This window comes from Ambystoma mexicanum, chromosome 6q, assembly GCF_040938575.1.
Source record: "Ambystoma mexicanum isolate Mex_15411 chromosome 6q, UKY_AmexF1_1, whole genome shotgun sequence".
Classification (NCBI taxonomy): Eukaryota; Metazoa; Chordata; class Amphibia; order Caudata; family Ambystomatidae; genus Ambystoma; species Ambystoma mexicanum.
In genome coordinates this window covers 166186432-166203447 of record NC_090937.1, presented here as the reverse complement: position 1 = coordinate 166203447, position 17016 = coordinate 166186432, and positions in this window count along the sequence as shown.

Here is a 17016-nt window from a genome sequence, read left to right as displayed (position 1 = left end):
GCCGCCAAATTACAAGTTTGCGCGCGGGTGGCACGTGATTCCACGTTGCAAACAATTTGTTTTTGCCACTTCCGTAGTCATCATTATTTCTAACCTTGTTCAGCATATGACAAAGACTCTGATTACCAACGGCAGTACCCCAACATGTTTGAGTACCCGCACGGATACCAACTAATACACGAGGTACAGCACATGAAAAACGATCACCTGGGCACCTCAGTAGTTCACCAATAGGTTTGTCTCGAGCTGGCGTTACGACACTACCCTTTACTAACAACGGCATCATTTTAGTAGGCTTGCCTGAAGTACCCATACTACACACGAGGTGCCACACACTTGTGACCGTAACCGGCTGTATTATGAAATCTGTCACTAATTGCAACCAGCATAGACATAAGTTTGGGGCATGACTAACACATACTAACACACAAGGTGCTTTACACACCTATGATCATAACTGGCGTCATTAGGGTATCTTTGAAGAAATGCCACCAGTGTAGACAGGAGATTGGGGCAGATTATCATTGCCTTTTTTACTCCTTCCTTTATAGCCATTTGAAGGCGTTTTCGACAGATTACCCCACAGAGAAGTTCAGACCCTCCGTCGCCAACACAAGGACTTCAATATCCTCTTATTAATCGGGCCATGAAGTCGGACCACTAAGGTATTTTGACCATTCCAAAAGCGCATTAGAAGAGTCCATACAAGCACACACCTAGTATGCGTTGTGGAGCCTGATGTTGTTCTTCTCTTCTTTTGGCCCTATCTTTTACCCAATGGTTCCCGGGGGTACACACAAGATAGATACCTATTTTAAGGCACTCCTAGACTCTGCACAGGAGAACACACTATGATCTACTCCATGGCTAACCCCTGTGCACGGTAAGATCAATGACCTATGCTCAAGGAATAGGTCTCCTTCTTGCTATAATGAAGCAGCATTCATGTGCTTTCTCAAAGTATTTTTTTTCTGAGACCACACACATTCTAAACACCACACATCTTGTGTCCTTTTTTTAGGCAGAGTGTTGACTACCGATCTGTTTTTAGAATGTATATTGTCTAAACTGTCATTTAAGCACCATTTTTTGCATCAATAATACATGTTATTTTTCAATTATATCCCTTTCTCGGATAAGGGACAACACATGTTTTCTGTATTTGAATCCAGCAATTTGAACTGGAATGAAAGTCTATGTATTATGTACAAAGTTATGTCATTAATGTGTATCCTACCTCATGAATTTGAAATGTACATTTATTTTGTACGCATTAAAACTATTGAGGCAAAACACAATTGTTTGCCCATCATCTTAACAAGAGTTTGTTTTTTTAGTCACTCTGGGGAATGTGAAGAGTGTGTGTTGGTCTCATTCACCCTGACCTTATCTTTAGATAGTTCATCCTATGCAATTAAAATATTCTAAAAATGCTTGATTCTAACTGGGAATTCATTTTGCAGACTGATGCTTCCAAGATATGCCTAGGAGCTGTTTGCACCCAGTTGCATGACGGCCAAGAACACCCAGTCCTATATACTAGCTGAAAGTAGTTTGCTTGAGAACAAAGTTATGTAACTGTGGACCTAGATGCTCTAGATATCATGTGGGCCTTCACAACTCTATGCTATTATGTCATGGAGTGAAAGTTTAAACTCATTATTTATTTATGTATTTATTGTATTTATTGTTCGCTTGTTAGGTGCTTATACAGCAAGTAAACACTGTTTCAAAGCACCCACAGGGCAAGGGGAGGGAACAAGGGAGTGAAACATTAAAATATACAGGGCCTCATCATGAGTTGGGCAGTATCCATGCTGTTATTCCACCTGACTGCAACAGCCTTAGCACCCACCGGTCCGGCAGTATTACCGCTGGATCATGGGTTGGGTGTTAAGGGTAAATCCTCATTCCTCATTCGGTCCATTGGATTGAATGGGGCATTTTCGGTGCAAATACTGCAGGCTAATACATCTGGCGTTAATACTGCCAAAAACAGGGCACTAAATGGGGATTTTCACCTTCAGGAAAAATCTGGAGGTAAAACAGCCCATTTAATGCCGAACTTGTGATAGGGCCAGCCCTTAAATGCAGTGGTAATACTGCTTCTGCCGCATTTAAGGGTGACAGCCCAACTTGTGATGAGGCCCACAAAATTGCAAAAACAGTTGAGGTAGGAAGGAAAAAAGAACAAACCTACTATGCCTTGAGTGAGTATTCAGAACGTGCAAGTGCACCGAAGATGGCAGGGGGGGGGTAGGTGCTGGAGTGTCTGTGATTGTGGAGGAGCGACAGATGAAGTGCATGGTTTGGTGAGTGCAACACGGCTTGGAGCCACAATGGGTGTAAGTGCGAGCTTCCAGGGCGGATGGTGTTCCAAGGCAAGTGCTGAGGGTAGACAGAAGCTGGGGCAATTGGGTGTCAGAGGTCAGGGCCCCCAAGGATGCTGTGGGATAAATTAACCCACTCAGCTGTGCTTTACTACATCACTTTGCGGTAGTGGTGCAAGAAACAGGAAAAATGGCCGTGCTGACTCCAGTGTGCGCCAGGATTTCTGAATTTCTGAACTGCGTTTTTGCAACAAAGAGAAAATGGCTGCACCACCCTGCCACACACACTTCAGGTGGGATGGAACAGAGTACTCACTGCAGGATTGTGCCAGTGTTCTCTGCAACATTTAACATGGAGTGACGTGAAAGAGGTAGCATTACTTTGCTGAAAACCCAAAATGCCTCTTTAAAATGACACCTTTTTCAACCTTAAAAGTGCTGCTTTGTGCTAAATTCATCAATTTCTCATGAACCACTGTGGTTAAAAGAGCTCTGCATGTCCAGGATCATCTATTATGCCTCAGAGGAACTGGGCCTCATTTGAATGACAACTCCTGTCAAAAGTATCTTTGAAGAATCAACCAGGGGCTTTGTTTTCATTTTACACAGGAAATATGTCTATTTTCTTTGCAAAAGTATCAAGAATCAGCTGTTCAGAGAAAGACTCTAAATAGATGCCTGTGTAAACATATCCATGCTGCAAAACAACTCCAGCACTCAAGAAAAGAACTATAGATGCAGAAAGTGTGTATTTGCTGGAGATGAAAACTGAATTTAAAGAAATAGTAAAATGTGCTGTTTCTGACTGAAGAAAGAAAATTGCCTATTTAAAAGTGAATTGTTGAGTAAAGGCCTGACTATTTAGCAATGTAAAAGGATTTATTGCTGGTAAAAGTGCACTTATAAACTGTTTTGATTCATTAGGTTTAAGTCAAGATTAAAATGAGAGAATGAAGGCTAAAACTCATAGCCAGTTGCTAGCCCTAAGAAAGGGTGACACCTTATAACATCTGGCACAGGAAAGCGCTAATTGCTAGCTTGGAGGACTTTGAATGCACCAGGACAAAGGGACTTCCCAAGCTCATCAGACATTCGTCTTTGCACCAGGCTGGGACAATAGCAGGCTGAGACTCTCACCTGTCAAGTGTGAGGGGCAATAAAACATTCAATCTAGAGGGAGGCACCTCATCCTGCGTCAAAGGAATTGACAGCTGCTTGCAGTTGGGGAAAAGAAAACAAAACTGATCAAGTGACATTTGGTTTTAAAAGCCTATTTTGTAACTGAACTTTAAAGAAATTTAACTTTGCAACAAGAATTAGGAAATGTATGAAAAGGTTGTAGTTTTAAATCAAATGTCATGCTCTTCTTTTGAAAACTTGGTAGAACTCATTACTGCATAAGGAACAGAAGTTGTAAAGAATGACAGACTGCGGGACAAGCATTGATGTTGCGAACATAACATTTTGTACATCCATCCCTAGGGTAAATGCACATCTGTGTACAAAATTGGGAAATTTTGCGTCAAATCTTTCATGATTAAAATTGCCAAAATGTAGCAGAAAAGCAAAACCAGGTCCCACAGACTTGGGGTTTGGATTGAAATATGACGCACAAAATATGTGGCATCCTGTTCCTGACTTCTTCATCCTGTTTGATTCTGATTCCAGATTTTCATTGCAAAGCCAAGGCCTATGCATTGCTGACTCCTTTTTCAGCTAGGCCTCAAATTCTAAAAAATACCAAAAACCCAAGGGAAGCATCCTGATCCAGCCTGGCTTGCTGCTACTAGATGCATGCCTGCTTCAAACTTGCCATTCCACTGATCTGTAGTATCCAGTAACCAAAAGGGCCATTCCAGTGCACTCCGGTGACCAGACCGGCCCAGCTGATCCTGTTCTGCCAGATTTACCCAGCTGTCCTTGGTTAGACCCGATCCGTGTGATGAACAGAACCCTTGATGGTCCAAAATTCTAAATTAAAGTGGACTGTATTAATAGGAATCATAGAAAATCATAGCATACCTTGCTTTGTCCTATCCCAATCTCTAAACCATCCTATCCTTACATTAATAACTTGTATCATTGTCAGAATCCTTATTGCAACCCTGTCTTGATTTATCTTGCTAAGTGCCATTTCTTTAGTCATTTTTATCTTGTGTATTCTAAACTATCAATCCTATTTCGAGTGATCTGACTGGTTCCGCCAGGGCGGGCACTGGGGATCTAGGGTTGAAGTTATGAACCAACTCCAGAGCTTGCTTTGTCCCTCTTTGGTATTCTAGCCTGAATGCTCTAGTATAGAGTTAAAACTATAGTAAATATTTTTTTGTCTTCTGTTTTCACTACTCGATTTTCCTAAAAACGCCTCTCATTCTAATTCTACATTGCATATCTCCCTCTTTTTAATAGCTAGAGACCTCATTTCAATTCCAGAGTGTACCTAAGACCTATTGCTACACCCCAACCCAAAAAACGCACTCAGTATTTCACCCATTTTTCTTAAAAACCGTTTGGTTAATTTTAGGTGGGAATCAACATTTTTTCAAAGTTTTACAAGTGTGATTTTTATTCTAAATTATTTTCAACCTTCCATTCACATTCAAATTGTTTACTTTTGCTCAAACTATTGCTAATGATTGCTAGTATCTTTCCAATGTTGCTTCCATAGAGATTTGTACTTATTTAGGGCTTTTTGCACATTTTCAGTGTATTATTCAGCCATTTAGGAAATGTAATTTTAAACACTAGGGTTTCAAAGCCGTTTTTCTCTCTTTTTGGTGCGGGAAGGTTGGATTCAAATTCTGATTTATATTCCTTATTCCCGATTACCTGCTGATTCCTTATATCTATTTAGAAGTGATTATTTGTGGAATATTGCAGGTGGAAATCTTAACTTAAGTGCTATCTTTCCAAACAAGCCAAAAAGTGTTATATTTCTTTGGTGTTTTCTATTTGTGTTAATGCACAGTGAATTTAAGTGCAATACATACCTTCTTATCTGTTATTGTCACCACATTGGTGATTGCTGCTCCCTAGTAAAAAGCATATGTTTGATTTAAATAAATAAATATTACCTTTACCAACCAGCCTGATTCCTGGTCCATCGTGACCCGGGGCATTTGAAAAGGGGTGTTATATGCGTGGCGTATCACTCAAAATATTGAAACTATATATATAATAAAATAAGCATTTTGGTTGTGTGCTGCATACTAGGCTGAGACAAGGGTGTATCGCCTGATTGAAATACTTAACAGATTTGGAGGCTTGTCCAGAATTTTGAGTTTGATTACTACCCGTGACAGTCTGGCACAGCAGACTAACCTGCAGGGTAGTGACACATTGCTTGGTTGGTGTACTGTGCTACACTCTCCCAAAACAAATACTCCAAGACCAGGCCTTTCTGTAATTGTAAAAGTAAATCAACCCCGAAATAATTAATAAAGAAATTGATATTGCCAAAATGGCTGTTCCTGTAGAAATCAGTATTGCTAGGGAGCACCACCTGCACAAGCTTTTTGTCAGGGTTGAGTGGCCAGAACAGATAGAACATGTCTGGCTGCAGGAAATCATAGAACAGGTCACTGCCATGGACCTGGATATATGGCAGGACAAAGGCCCATTACACCAAGCTCTTAGTGAATTGTACATGGCCCCAAAAATGAAGGACGAGCAAAGCAAAATTGCCAGAATTGTGGCCTACTGTCACAACCTAGGTATGGTATCCCAGTTGCCGCAGATACTACTCTCCCAGTTCCGGAAAAGTAAACTTCTGTCTTCGAACACGAAGTCTCTAACGTGATATGCCAAAGACTTCCCTCCCAAGAGCTCAGCCTACAATGAATCTATTCCACCTGTCAGGCTGAGGGCTTGAGTGAAAAGGCAGGAGCAGACTCAGCAGAGCTAAAGGAGGGAAGAACAGAGCAGACGTTCAGAATGCAGCCAGGTATTGCCGAATCAACAGCAAACAACACCCCCCAAGTACCCACTCTTACCTGTTCCGTAGCAAAATGTACCAGTAACCTACTAGTAATGGACACAAAGGGGGATTCTTATATCAACGGTGAAGGAGGAGTACACCAGTGTCTCAGGACTTCAGTGCTGCAAAGCGTCCCAAGAAGATAGCCACAGGGTTCCAAAATAGAGTCAACAAAGCATTCCAAATCAAAATCCACAGTGTTCCGAAATAGACTCAGCAAAGCGTCCCAAAGAATATCCTAAAGTGATCCAAATCAAATTCAGCAAAGCGTCTCAGAATGTCCAAAGCAATCCAATTGTAGATTCAGCAAAGCGTCCAAAATAAACAGTGTCAAAAAAGAATGAATTGATGTAAACAAAATGAAGGGCAAAGAAAATAAGCGCTACTTCACGCTAGTTCCTTTATTTTCGTGTTCGAGTATATTAAGCGTCACAGCCAAAGGACTTTAGCAAGTGGAGGTCGAGATGCAAGCCGGGTTCAAGGATTCCGGGGAAATCAGTCGAAGAGGGGCGGGCGTTGGAAAACGGAAGAGAAGGCAGGGGCGAAGGTTTGGAGTTAGCACAGGATTCAGGATTTAAACAGGAGTCAAGAAACAACGCTCGAAACTAACACAGTTTAGGAGCGCTGGGCACTCGAACAGACAGTACTAAATACGGTCTTCAGAAGACACGGCAACGTGGTGCGTGCGTGTCAGGTGACCAACGTAGCAGGAAGATGGGAATTGTAGTTTTTTAACGGGTTCTGTGTGTTGAAGAGCGCTCATATAAATGCCATGGCAATTTCCAACAAGAACGGGATGTGACAGTACCCCTCCACAAAGGGCGATTACTCCTGTGCCCACGCAAGCGATGTAACCAGAAAGCACGCAACAAACGGGGTGCACTCAGATTAGAGGCTGGCTCCCAGGACCTGTCTTCTGGGCCATACCCCACCCAGTCAACCAAATAGGACCGAACCCCACGACAGAGGCGGGTGTCCAGAATGGCACGCACCTCGTATTCCTCCTCACCACGGACGGTAAGTGGGGCCGGGATGGGAGGCAATCGGGTGCCAGGTACAAATGGCCGAAGCAAGGAAACATGAAAGATCGGGTGCACTCTCCAATGTGCTGGGATGTCCAGACGAACAGCAACGGGGTTGAGACACCGCAGGATCGTGTAAGGACCCACAAAACATGGTAAAAGCTTCCGTTTACCCCAAATGGCCAGGTGCTTTGTTGAGAGCCATACACGGTCCCCACAGGAATAAGGAGGAGCCGGAGCACGCCGCTTGTCCGCCTGTATCTTGGTGCGATGTTGTGCAGCTTGTAGATGTGCCACTACAGATTTACGGATGGCAACCAATGAATCCCTAACTGCATTGACTGCAGGAACTTGCCGTAGGGAAGGCAAAACAGGTGGAAGGGTCCTTGGATGCAACCCATATAATGCATAGAACGGAGAACAGCCAACCGATGAGTGCAGGGAGTTGTTATAGGCAAATTCCGCGGCACCTAAAACCGACAGCCAATTTGATTGATGCTGTAGACACAGACATCGAAGAAACTGTTCCATGGTGCCATTGGTACGTTCAGTCTGGCCGTCCGTTTGGGGGTGGTAGGCCGAGGACAAGCGGGCATCAACACCCAATGAGGAAGTGAGAACGCGCCAAAAGCGCGAGGTAAACTGAGACCCCCGGTCGGAAATTAGAATCGTAGGTAGACCAAAAAAGCGTACCACATGGTCAAAGAATAAGTTAGCTAATGTGGGAGCAGTTGGTATTCCCGAACAAGTTATGAACCGAGCCATCTTGGTAAAGACGTCCACTACCACAAGAATTGTGGACATACCCCCGATACAGGGGAGTTCTACCACAAAATCCAGGGTCACCGTGTGCCATGGGTGCGGTGGTAAAGGCATACACATTAGAAGACCAACAGGTTTACCAGGTGGTCTTTTGCATTGTGTACAAACGGCACACCTACGGACGTATTGTTCGGTATCTTTCTTCATTCCAGGCCACCAGCACCAACGGTGCAAAAGATCGTAGGTTTTTGCCTGGCCAGGATGGGCTGCTAACGGGAGGTCATGGGGCCATTCAAGGGCCTTCCGTCTGGTTTGGTTGTCAGGTAGGTATAGCAGACCTTTAACGTAAGGAAGTCCGGAGATCAGTTCAGCGTCCATTTCCTTCAGGACAGAAACATGATCCTTGGCCCATCTCCGTAAACTGACTACAATTGAGGGAGAGACCGAACAAACACATATAACAGCCCCTGATGGTAATACCGGGGTGGAATGTTTGACAGTTTCCGTGTCAGTACCAATGCGGGATAGGGCATCTGCCTTTCCATGTAATGGACCAGGGCGATATGTCACCGTGAAATCAAACATGGTAAAAAACAAATGCCAACGTATCTGTCTGGCGTTGGTGCATTTCACGTGCGACAAGGCCTGAAGGTTTTGATGATCTGTATACACAGTTGTCGGGTGTCTTGCGCCTAAGAGATGATGCCTCCACTCCTTGAACGCCACCTTGATTGCAAGGAGTTCTCTTTCCATAATCGTATAATTACGTTCAGCTGGGGTAAGTTTTCGAGAGTGGAAAGCTACTGGGTGTAGGCGTTGAGTAGCGAGGCAAACCTGCGAAAGGATGGCCCCAACTGCAATGGCTGAAGCATCCGCTTCCACGATGAATGGGAGAGCTGGATTGGGGTGCTGTAATACAGGAGCGGTGGTAAATGCGTCCTTCAGGTTCCGGAATGCCGTTTGCGCTTCTTCATCCCACAAAAAAGGAACACTAGGACTAGTCAATCGAGTTAATGGGGCTACTATTTCAGAAAATGAGGCAATGAAACGCCTATAAAAATTGGCAAAACCCAAGAAGGATTGAAGAGCTTTTACTGAGCTCGGAACGGGCCAATCCAAAACTGCCCGAACCTTGGAGGTACACATGAGTACTCCTTTTTGGGAAATCTGAAACCCCAAAAACTCTACAGATGATGCATGGAACACACACTTCTCCAGTTTTGCAAAGAGAGAGTATTCCCTTAGACGAAGTAATACAGAGCGCACATGCTGTATATGTTGGGGCAAAGTGTCTGAAAAGATTAGAATGTCATCCAAATAGACAACAACATAGCAATCCAGCATATCCCTGAGGATGTCATTTACAAAATGCTGGAATGTCGCCGGGGCGTTACAAAGCCCAAAGGGCATCACACAATATTCATAAAGCCCATATTTTGACTTAAAGGCAGTCTTCCACTCATCTCCCTTTCGCATCCTCCCCAAATTGTATGCTCCCCGCAAGTCCAACTTGGTGAAGATAGTGGAGGAGGTCATTTTATCGAGGAGCTCAGTAATAAGTGGCAACGGATACTGGTTCTTCACCGTGACTTTATTAAGGGCGCGGTAGTCAACACAGGGGCACAGATCCCCTTCTTTCTTTGGCACAAAAAATATTGGGGAGGCCGCTGGTGAACGGGACGGACGTATGTGTCCAAAACGTAAGGCGTTGTCAATATAGCTCCGTAGATGTTCTTCCTCCTTCTGAGTAAGGGAGTAGATTCGACCATGAGGAATTGCTGCTCCAGGTATCAGGTCGATGGGGCAGTCATAGCATCTGTGTGGGGGCAGTTTTTCCGAAAGACCTTTGTTAAACACATCAGAAAATTCCTGGTATTCCAAAGGGAGGACCGAAACGGGGTTAGATGACGTGGCATTGATAGAAGGGAGGCAATCTACCATCGCCAAACAAGGGGACAATACCGCTACATTACGGGACGTAAAGCACCTGTGTATACAAAAAGAGGAAGAGAACCGTACGGTTTGTTCAACCCAGTCAATTACAGGACTGTGACTTTGCAACCAAGAAAGCCCCAGAATGATGCCGAATTGAGGGGCCGTGATAAGGTCGAAAGTGATGGATTCCGAATGTCCTTGTAATGTAGACATTTGTAGTGGTCCTGTTTGATCCGTCACATGTCCGGATATTAAACGTGAACCATCTACCGCATGTATTTCCTCAGGTCTTTCTTTAGGTAATATAGGTAGCCCGTAACGTTTGGCCAACTTAAGGTCCATATAATTTCCGCTAGCCCCTGAGTCTATCATTACCGGATTGGAAAAGGTAATGACGCCGGGAGCCGCAAAGGACATGGCAAGGTAAATATGCGAAGACGGAAAACACTCACCCGGGCCTGGGATCATTTGACTCGTCCGGAAGGCCCGGTTCAAGGGCGAGTCCTGGCGTTTCCCGACGACTTAGCGGGTCTTTTAGGACACAGACGGATGTAATGACCTGACTGTCCACAATAGAAACATAGATTATTCACCACCCGCCTTTCTCGTTCAGTTTTGGACAATGGACCCCTAATCGCCCCGATTTGCATGGGTTCAACTTCCCCCTGGGTAACAGGAGTACTTCCGTCTGCTCGAGGGGTGTTGCGAATATCGGGATAGCGACGTTCGCCTCGTCTTTGCCGGAGTCGAGCATCGACTTGTAAGACTAAGTCTAGCAATTCAGGGAAGCCAGAAGGAAGAGCAGGTACCACTGATAGGGCATCTTTCAGGTCATCTGACAGACCTTTATAAAACACAGCCGATTTCTTCTGTTCTGGCCATGTGGTTTCAGCCGCCAATTGATTAAAACGGGCAAGATAAGTCAAGAGATACGATTTGCCTTGACTGATAGCCAAGAATTCCAGATCCGAGGACTGTGCTTTATATCTCATATCAAACACACTGTTCATGGCTTGGATCAATCTATCGAAATCATACAGAGCCGGGTCATCTGCTTCTAGCAATGGATTAGCCCATGCTGCAGCAGTGCCACCCAGATGAGAAAGAACAAATGCCGCCTTTGTAGTAGCATCTGGAAATGCCAAGGGACGACAATGAAAATGAAGGCGACATTGGTTCACAAAGGTCCGGTACGTTTTGGGATCACCCAAAAAGCGTTCTGGCGGGGCCAAAGGGAATGGCCCAGGGAGGACTACAGGAACTGGAGCCGGAGGTGGTACAGGAGGAGGCGCCGCAGCCGCGGCGTCACCGAATTCCTCGTCATGGGGTAAGGGCTGCACAAAGCTCTGTAAAACATCCATGCGTTGATGTAATGTCGCATGTGCTGATGCCATATGGGTACGAAGAGCAGAAAAAGCCTGCATGAGGGCTGCCAATGGGTCTGAGGCAGCCTCCATAACCGAGAGACGGTTTACAATTGAGGCTCCTAAATCTGTCACAACCTAGGTATGGTATCCCAGTTGCCGCAGATACTACTCTCCCAGTTCCGGAAAAGTAACCTTCTGTCTTCGAACACGAAGTCTCTAACGTGATATGCCAAAGACTTCCCTCCCAAGAGCTCAGCCTACAATGAATCTATTCCACCTGTCAGGCTGAGGGCTTGAGTGAAAAGGCAGGAGCAGACTCAGCAGAGCTAAAGGAGGGAAGAACAGAGCAGACGTTCAGAATGCAGCCAGGTATTGCCGAATCAACAGCAAACAACACCCCCCAAGTACCCACTCTTACCTGTTCCGTAGCAAAATGTACCAGTAACCTACTAGTAATGGACACAAAGGGGGATTCTTATATCAACGGTGAAGGAGGAGTACACCAGTGTCTCAGGACTTCAGTGCTGCAAAGCGTCCCAAGAAGATAGCCACAGGGTTCCAAAATAGAGTCAACAAAGCGTTCCAAATCAAAATCCACAGTGTTCCGAAATAGACTCAGCAAAGCGTCCCAAAGAATATCCTAAAGTGATCCAAATCAAATTCAGCAAAGCGTCCCAAAATGTCCAAAGCAATCCAATTGTAGATTCAGCAAAGCGTCCAAAATAAACAGTGTCAAAAAAGAATGAATTGATGTAAACAAAATGAAGGGCAAAGAAAATAAGCGTTACTTCACGCTAGTTCCTTTATTTTCGTGTTCGAGTATATTAAGCGTCACAGCCAAAGGACTTTAGCAAGTGGAGGTCGAGATGCAAGCCGAGTTCAAGGATTCCGGGGAAATCAGTCGAAGAGGGGCGGGCGTTGGAAAACGGAAGAGAAGGCAGGGGCGAAGGTTTGGAGTTAGCACAGGATTCAGGATTTAAACAGGAGTCAAGAAACAACGCTCGAAACTAACACAGTTTAGGAGCGCTGGGCACTCGAACAGACAGTACTAAATACGGTCTTCAGAAGACACGGCAACGTGGTGCGTGCGTGTCAGGTGACCAACGTAGCAGGAAGATGGGAATTGTAGTTTTTTAACGGGTTCTGTGTGTTGAAGAGCGCTCATATAAATGCCATGGCAATTTCCAACAAGAACGGGATGTGACACCTACCTATACCTCCACATAGGATTAATACAGGAAAAGCACGCTGAAAACATAATTCTGGCACAGAATCAAATTGAATCACTAGAGAGAATCCAGAATGATCTAGATTCTGCAGAACAAAGGCTACAGAATAACCATGAATTGGAGACAGAATCTAGAGATGTCACATAATTAAAAGATCTGGCTGTCCTACAGAAAAAGAATGCAGAGCAAGACACCCAATTACAGGCACTAAAAGAGGAGTGTCATAAAAGGGTTGACTCTCTGCAACAGAGTCAACAGAAACTGGTGCAACAATTTAATTATAGTAGAGCCTGCGCAGAACAGATAGTTACCCTACAAAACCAGATAGAAACATTGAAAGAGGAAAACAATACATTTATTATGAGAGACCTAAACTCTCAAACAGAATTTGATGAGGTGCGCCAGAAATCCAATGCCATAAAAAAACAAAGGTACGACCTGGCTGAACAGAGGCACAACCTAAGTCAGGAGATAGACGCCTTAGGCCAGGAAGTAAGCCAATTAAAAACTGAGTCAGAGGGAAGAAAGCTGGCCCTACATGAGCTCAATGAATTAAATACAGAGAGAATGGGAAGCTTCTGGGGCACGCCAGACAGCTGGAGGATGCTCTGGAAGAGAACCCCCCAGACCAAAGATGCTAAAACCCAGGAGGTGAGTCTCCTTAAGCAGAAATTGTTCCAGTATTCCCAGACCATGCAGGAAGTGCAGAGAGACAATGAGGCTCTCTGTGAAAAGAATGATGGGCTCCACCAACAAGTAGCAATGCAAGAGCAAATCATTGAGACCAGTAAAGCCTTGATAGAGGAACAAAAGGCTCAGATTTTTGCTTATCACCAGGAAATAGGGGCTGAAGAAAAGGTAGAGAGGGACAGAGCAACCCCTGATCATGACATAAAGACCTATGTACTCAGGGACTACGACCCCTTTAATACCATGAACACTGCCAGCTTCATGTCTACTGGCTCATATGAGCCAGGGGCCATGGGGATGGCAGAATCCAATAGGGTTGGTAAGTTGGGACTGACAGAACAGCATCCGCCAGAGATTGATGGGTGGGTATACCTGTACAGATCCCCAAATGTTTGGGCTGATATCTCTGACCAGGAAGACTCCTATGAGGGGAAAGTCAGGGAATTGGATCCACAAAAATACTGCCTTTCAAAAGATCAGTTTGTAAAATTTGGTGGGAAACTCCAGGAAATAAAGCCCAAAAAGAGTATCCTAAAGACCTCTACCCAGTTAGGGCAGTGAGGGGGGTTCTCTGCCAATCCTGGAAGCAGGGGAGAGTCAGAAGACTCTTTTGAGCACCACAGGAATAGGGAAATAGGCCCCAACATTCTGCAAGCCCTTCTCAGGCTCACAGAATCAGGGAGTGCCTAGAGGATCAAGAAGCCACCTCCAGTAGCAGTGTCTTTGAGTCGGAGGATGAGTGGACTTGGGTGACTAAAACCAAGAAAGCAAACAAAATTAAGAGATCTATGCAGAAATATCCCCTTAGGCAGATCAAGACCATTAGGAGTGTTATAACTCAATATCATAAAAATGCAAAGTATTCTGTCTAGGAACACCTAGAATTATATGAACAGATGATGGAAACGTTTCATATGAAGGACAGCCAGAATTGCATACAGTATGTGAAATGGACGTTCTCGCCTGAATTCTCCAGTTTCTTTGCGGGACTGGAGGACCAGAACCTATCAAGATGGTCCACCTACAGGGCGGCCATCTTAAAACATTTGTCTGCACACAGAAACCCCCAAGAGGCCCGCAAGGTGGCCTACAATTTGCAGTGCAGGAAGATCAGGCCCCACAATAATTTGTGCAGGCGCTAAAATGCGCCTTTGCGCAGACCACCAGGAGGGTGCGCACAGATACTCGGGAGTTCATCACCACCTTCTTCCATGCACTCCCCAAATATATAATGACCCAGCTGGTGAGGGACTTTCATGAGAAGAGATCACTGGACTGGGTCATAGAACAGGCGACCCATATGTATGAGGTACAAAAACCGGCAGATAACAAAAACACAAACAAAACCCCAAACCAGCCAACACCCCTGCTGCTGCTAGGGTGGTAGAGGTGAAGGTTGCCCTCATTTTAGATCTGGAGATGGGGGGGGGCAAAAATATACCTGTACAAAATCCATGCAATCAAGGAACCAGACGGCCCTCTGGCCAATCCCAGACAGGCTGTACAGTCAGGGAGGCCATCCCACAAATGGGACACCTAACTCCCCTGATTCCATCAGCCCCCGATACAATGGTAACAAACCCATCCTGGCGTATGTGTGGTCTCACCCAGCCAAAGGGGGGAGATCCAACCAGGTGGGTACCACCCCAGAAAATTTCCCTCCTAATTTTTCCCGGGAGGGCAGTTATCCCCCAAATGCCAGGTTGAGTTTCTTTCCCCGGTACCTTCAAAACCCCAACCTGCAGAACAACCCTCCTTTCTTTCCCCACTTTCCAGAGCCCAGACAGCCCAATCCGGGAGAGGGGATGCCAAGGGTGGAGCATTACCAATGTTCTCCAAACCCAGGGTACTATGGGAGAAGGGATAGTTACCCTTCCCGTGACTCACCTCGGATGGACCAGAGACCCCTGTACCAGCCGGAACGGGTGTCCCAACTGGAGCGCCAGGTCCAGAGCCTGTCCCAGGATCTGGGTCACATGTTGAGGGCTCAACAAAATCCTCAGATGAACATGGCGGCTCAGAACCCCACAAACCAATTGTCTGGTACTCCAAAACAATACCGGGGAGAGCACCCCGACAACTCACCGGTTCCAGAGGATTGAGTACAAGGTGAAGGGAGGTGTAAAGCCTTAGAGGAAGTTTCCTTCCTCACTCATGAAATCTCATGCCCAAGAAAGTCTTCAACCCAGGGAACAGAGGTTGGGTAGGAGAAATAAAGCAATAAAATTAAAACATAGAATCAACCATGTTAGTTTATATGGCACATGCCACATGGTTGAACAAAAACATGATCATATTGAGTTCCATTTTCAGTACAACCAAATACCGGACATTACAGTAATTGCTGTAGGACAACCAACTGGTGATGAGAACTCCTCTCCATTTCTGAAAATCAACCTTCCTTCCAGTTTCAAGTGGCATTCCACACTTGAAGGAAATACTCTGAAATTCTATACTAATTCACAATCAGAAAATCCAAACTCCATAGTCAAGAGTGATGAGAAACCAGCTCACAGTTTAGCTGATATTCAGAAAAATAGAGAACAGTTATTCATCCTTATTCAGTTAAATGAGGGGGAAGGAATCTGTTCTTGCCTGAGTGTGCGTGAACGATGGTAAGAGCTTCATCAGTGAAGCCGTGTTCCAAAAACTCACAAAAGATCCAGCCATTCCCACATTTAAATCATAAATGGGAAATGGACCTGGAAACTCCCAATTCCAAACCTCTCCTGCCTAGCAGTTGTATGCTCAAATTTTCTATAGGCAACAAAAGCATAGTACATAATTGTTGGGTCGTGCGAGATGTCCCTGCTGCATTCTGTTTAGGCAGTGACATTCTGAATCGCTTTGCCATTAATTTGGATCTGATAAATTACAAAGCCTGGTCCTGATTAGGGGGTAATCCCATGGACTTTGATGATTCAGAAAAAGCATTTTGGTCAGCCGAATTTCTGCCGTTGAAGTTGAAATTGGAGAGGAAATCACCATCCCAGGATGGACACGATTATTCCCACTTGAATTAAAAATTAAAAGAGGACAGAAACTGCAAAATCCTGATGCATATGTTCACTTCAACGCCCATCTCCAACAGCAGGGGTTGGTATTAAACCCAACACCATTAGTCAATGTAGAACACAACAGCATTCCAATACTGATGCATAACAGCAACCTTAAGAGTATCACTCTGGGCGCAGGCACCATTATTGGAATGGCGGCTGATGACCAACATTTTTCCATAGATTTAGGTAATGAACTGGTAGGACCAATCCCCAATGACTCTTTTGACAGTGACAGCGACCATGACATAACACCAAACAGGATCTTCACCAGGCAAGGGGGGAATTTCCTGGTGTATTCTTCCTGCCCTTACGGTGAGGAAGAGATGACCTGTGATCAGGAGGGATGAGGTGATCTTCCAGGTCCACAGGGACTGCCTCCCCTGCCTGAAACCCTCTGTCCAGGTCAATACTTTAACCAGGGACCTCTCCACCCAGCTGCAGGAGGCTGCTGAAATAGCCAAACCAGAAGTCTTTCTGGGATTCAGGCAAATGGTAGACGAGAGAGTCAACCTAGCTGATGCCTGTGAGACTCTGGAGCAAAAGCAAAAGTTAAAACAAGTTTTCTTAGATTGTCAAGATCTCTTTGCAGTGGACTCATATGACTGTGGTCGCACCAAAATCCATACAACAACAATTTGCAATGACC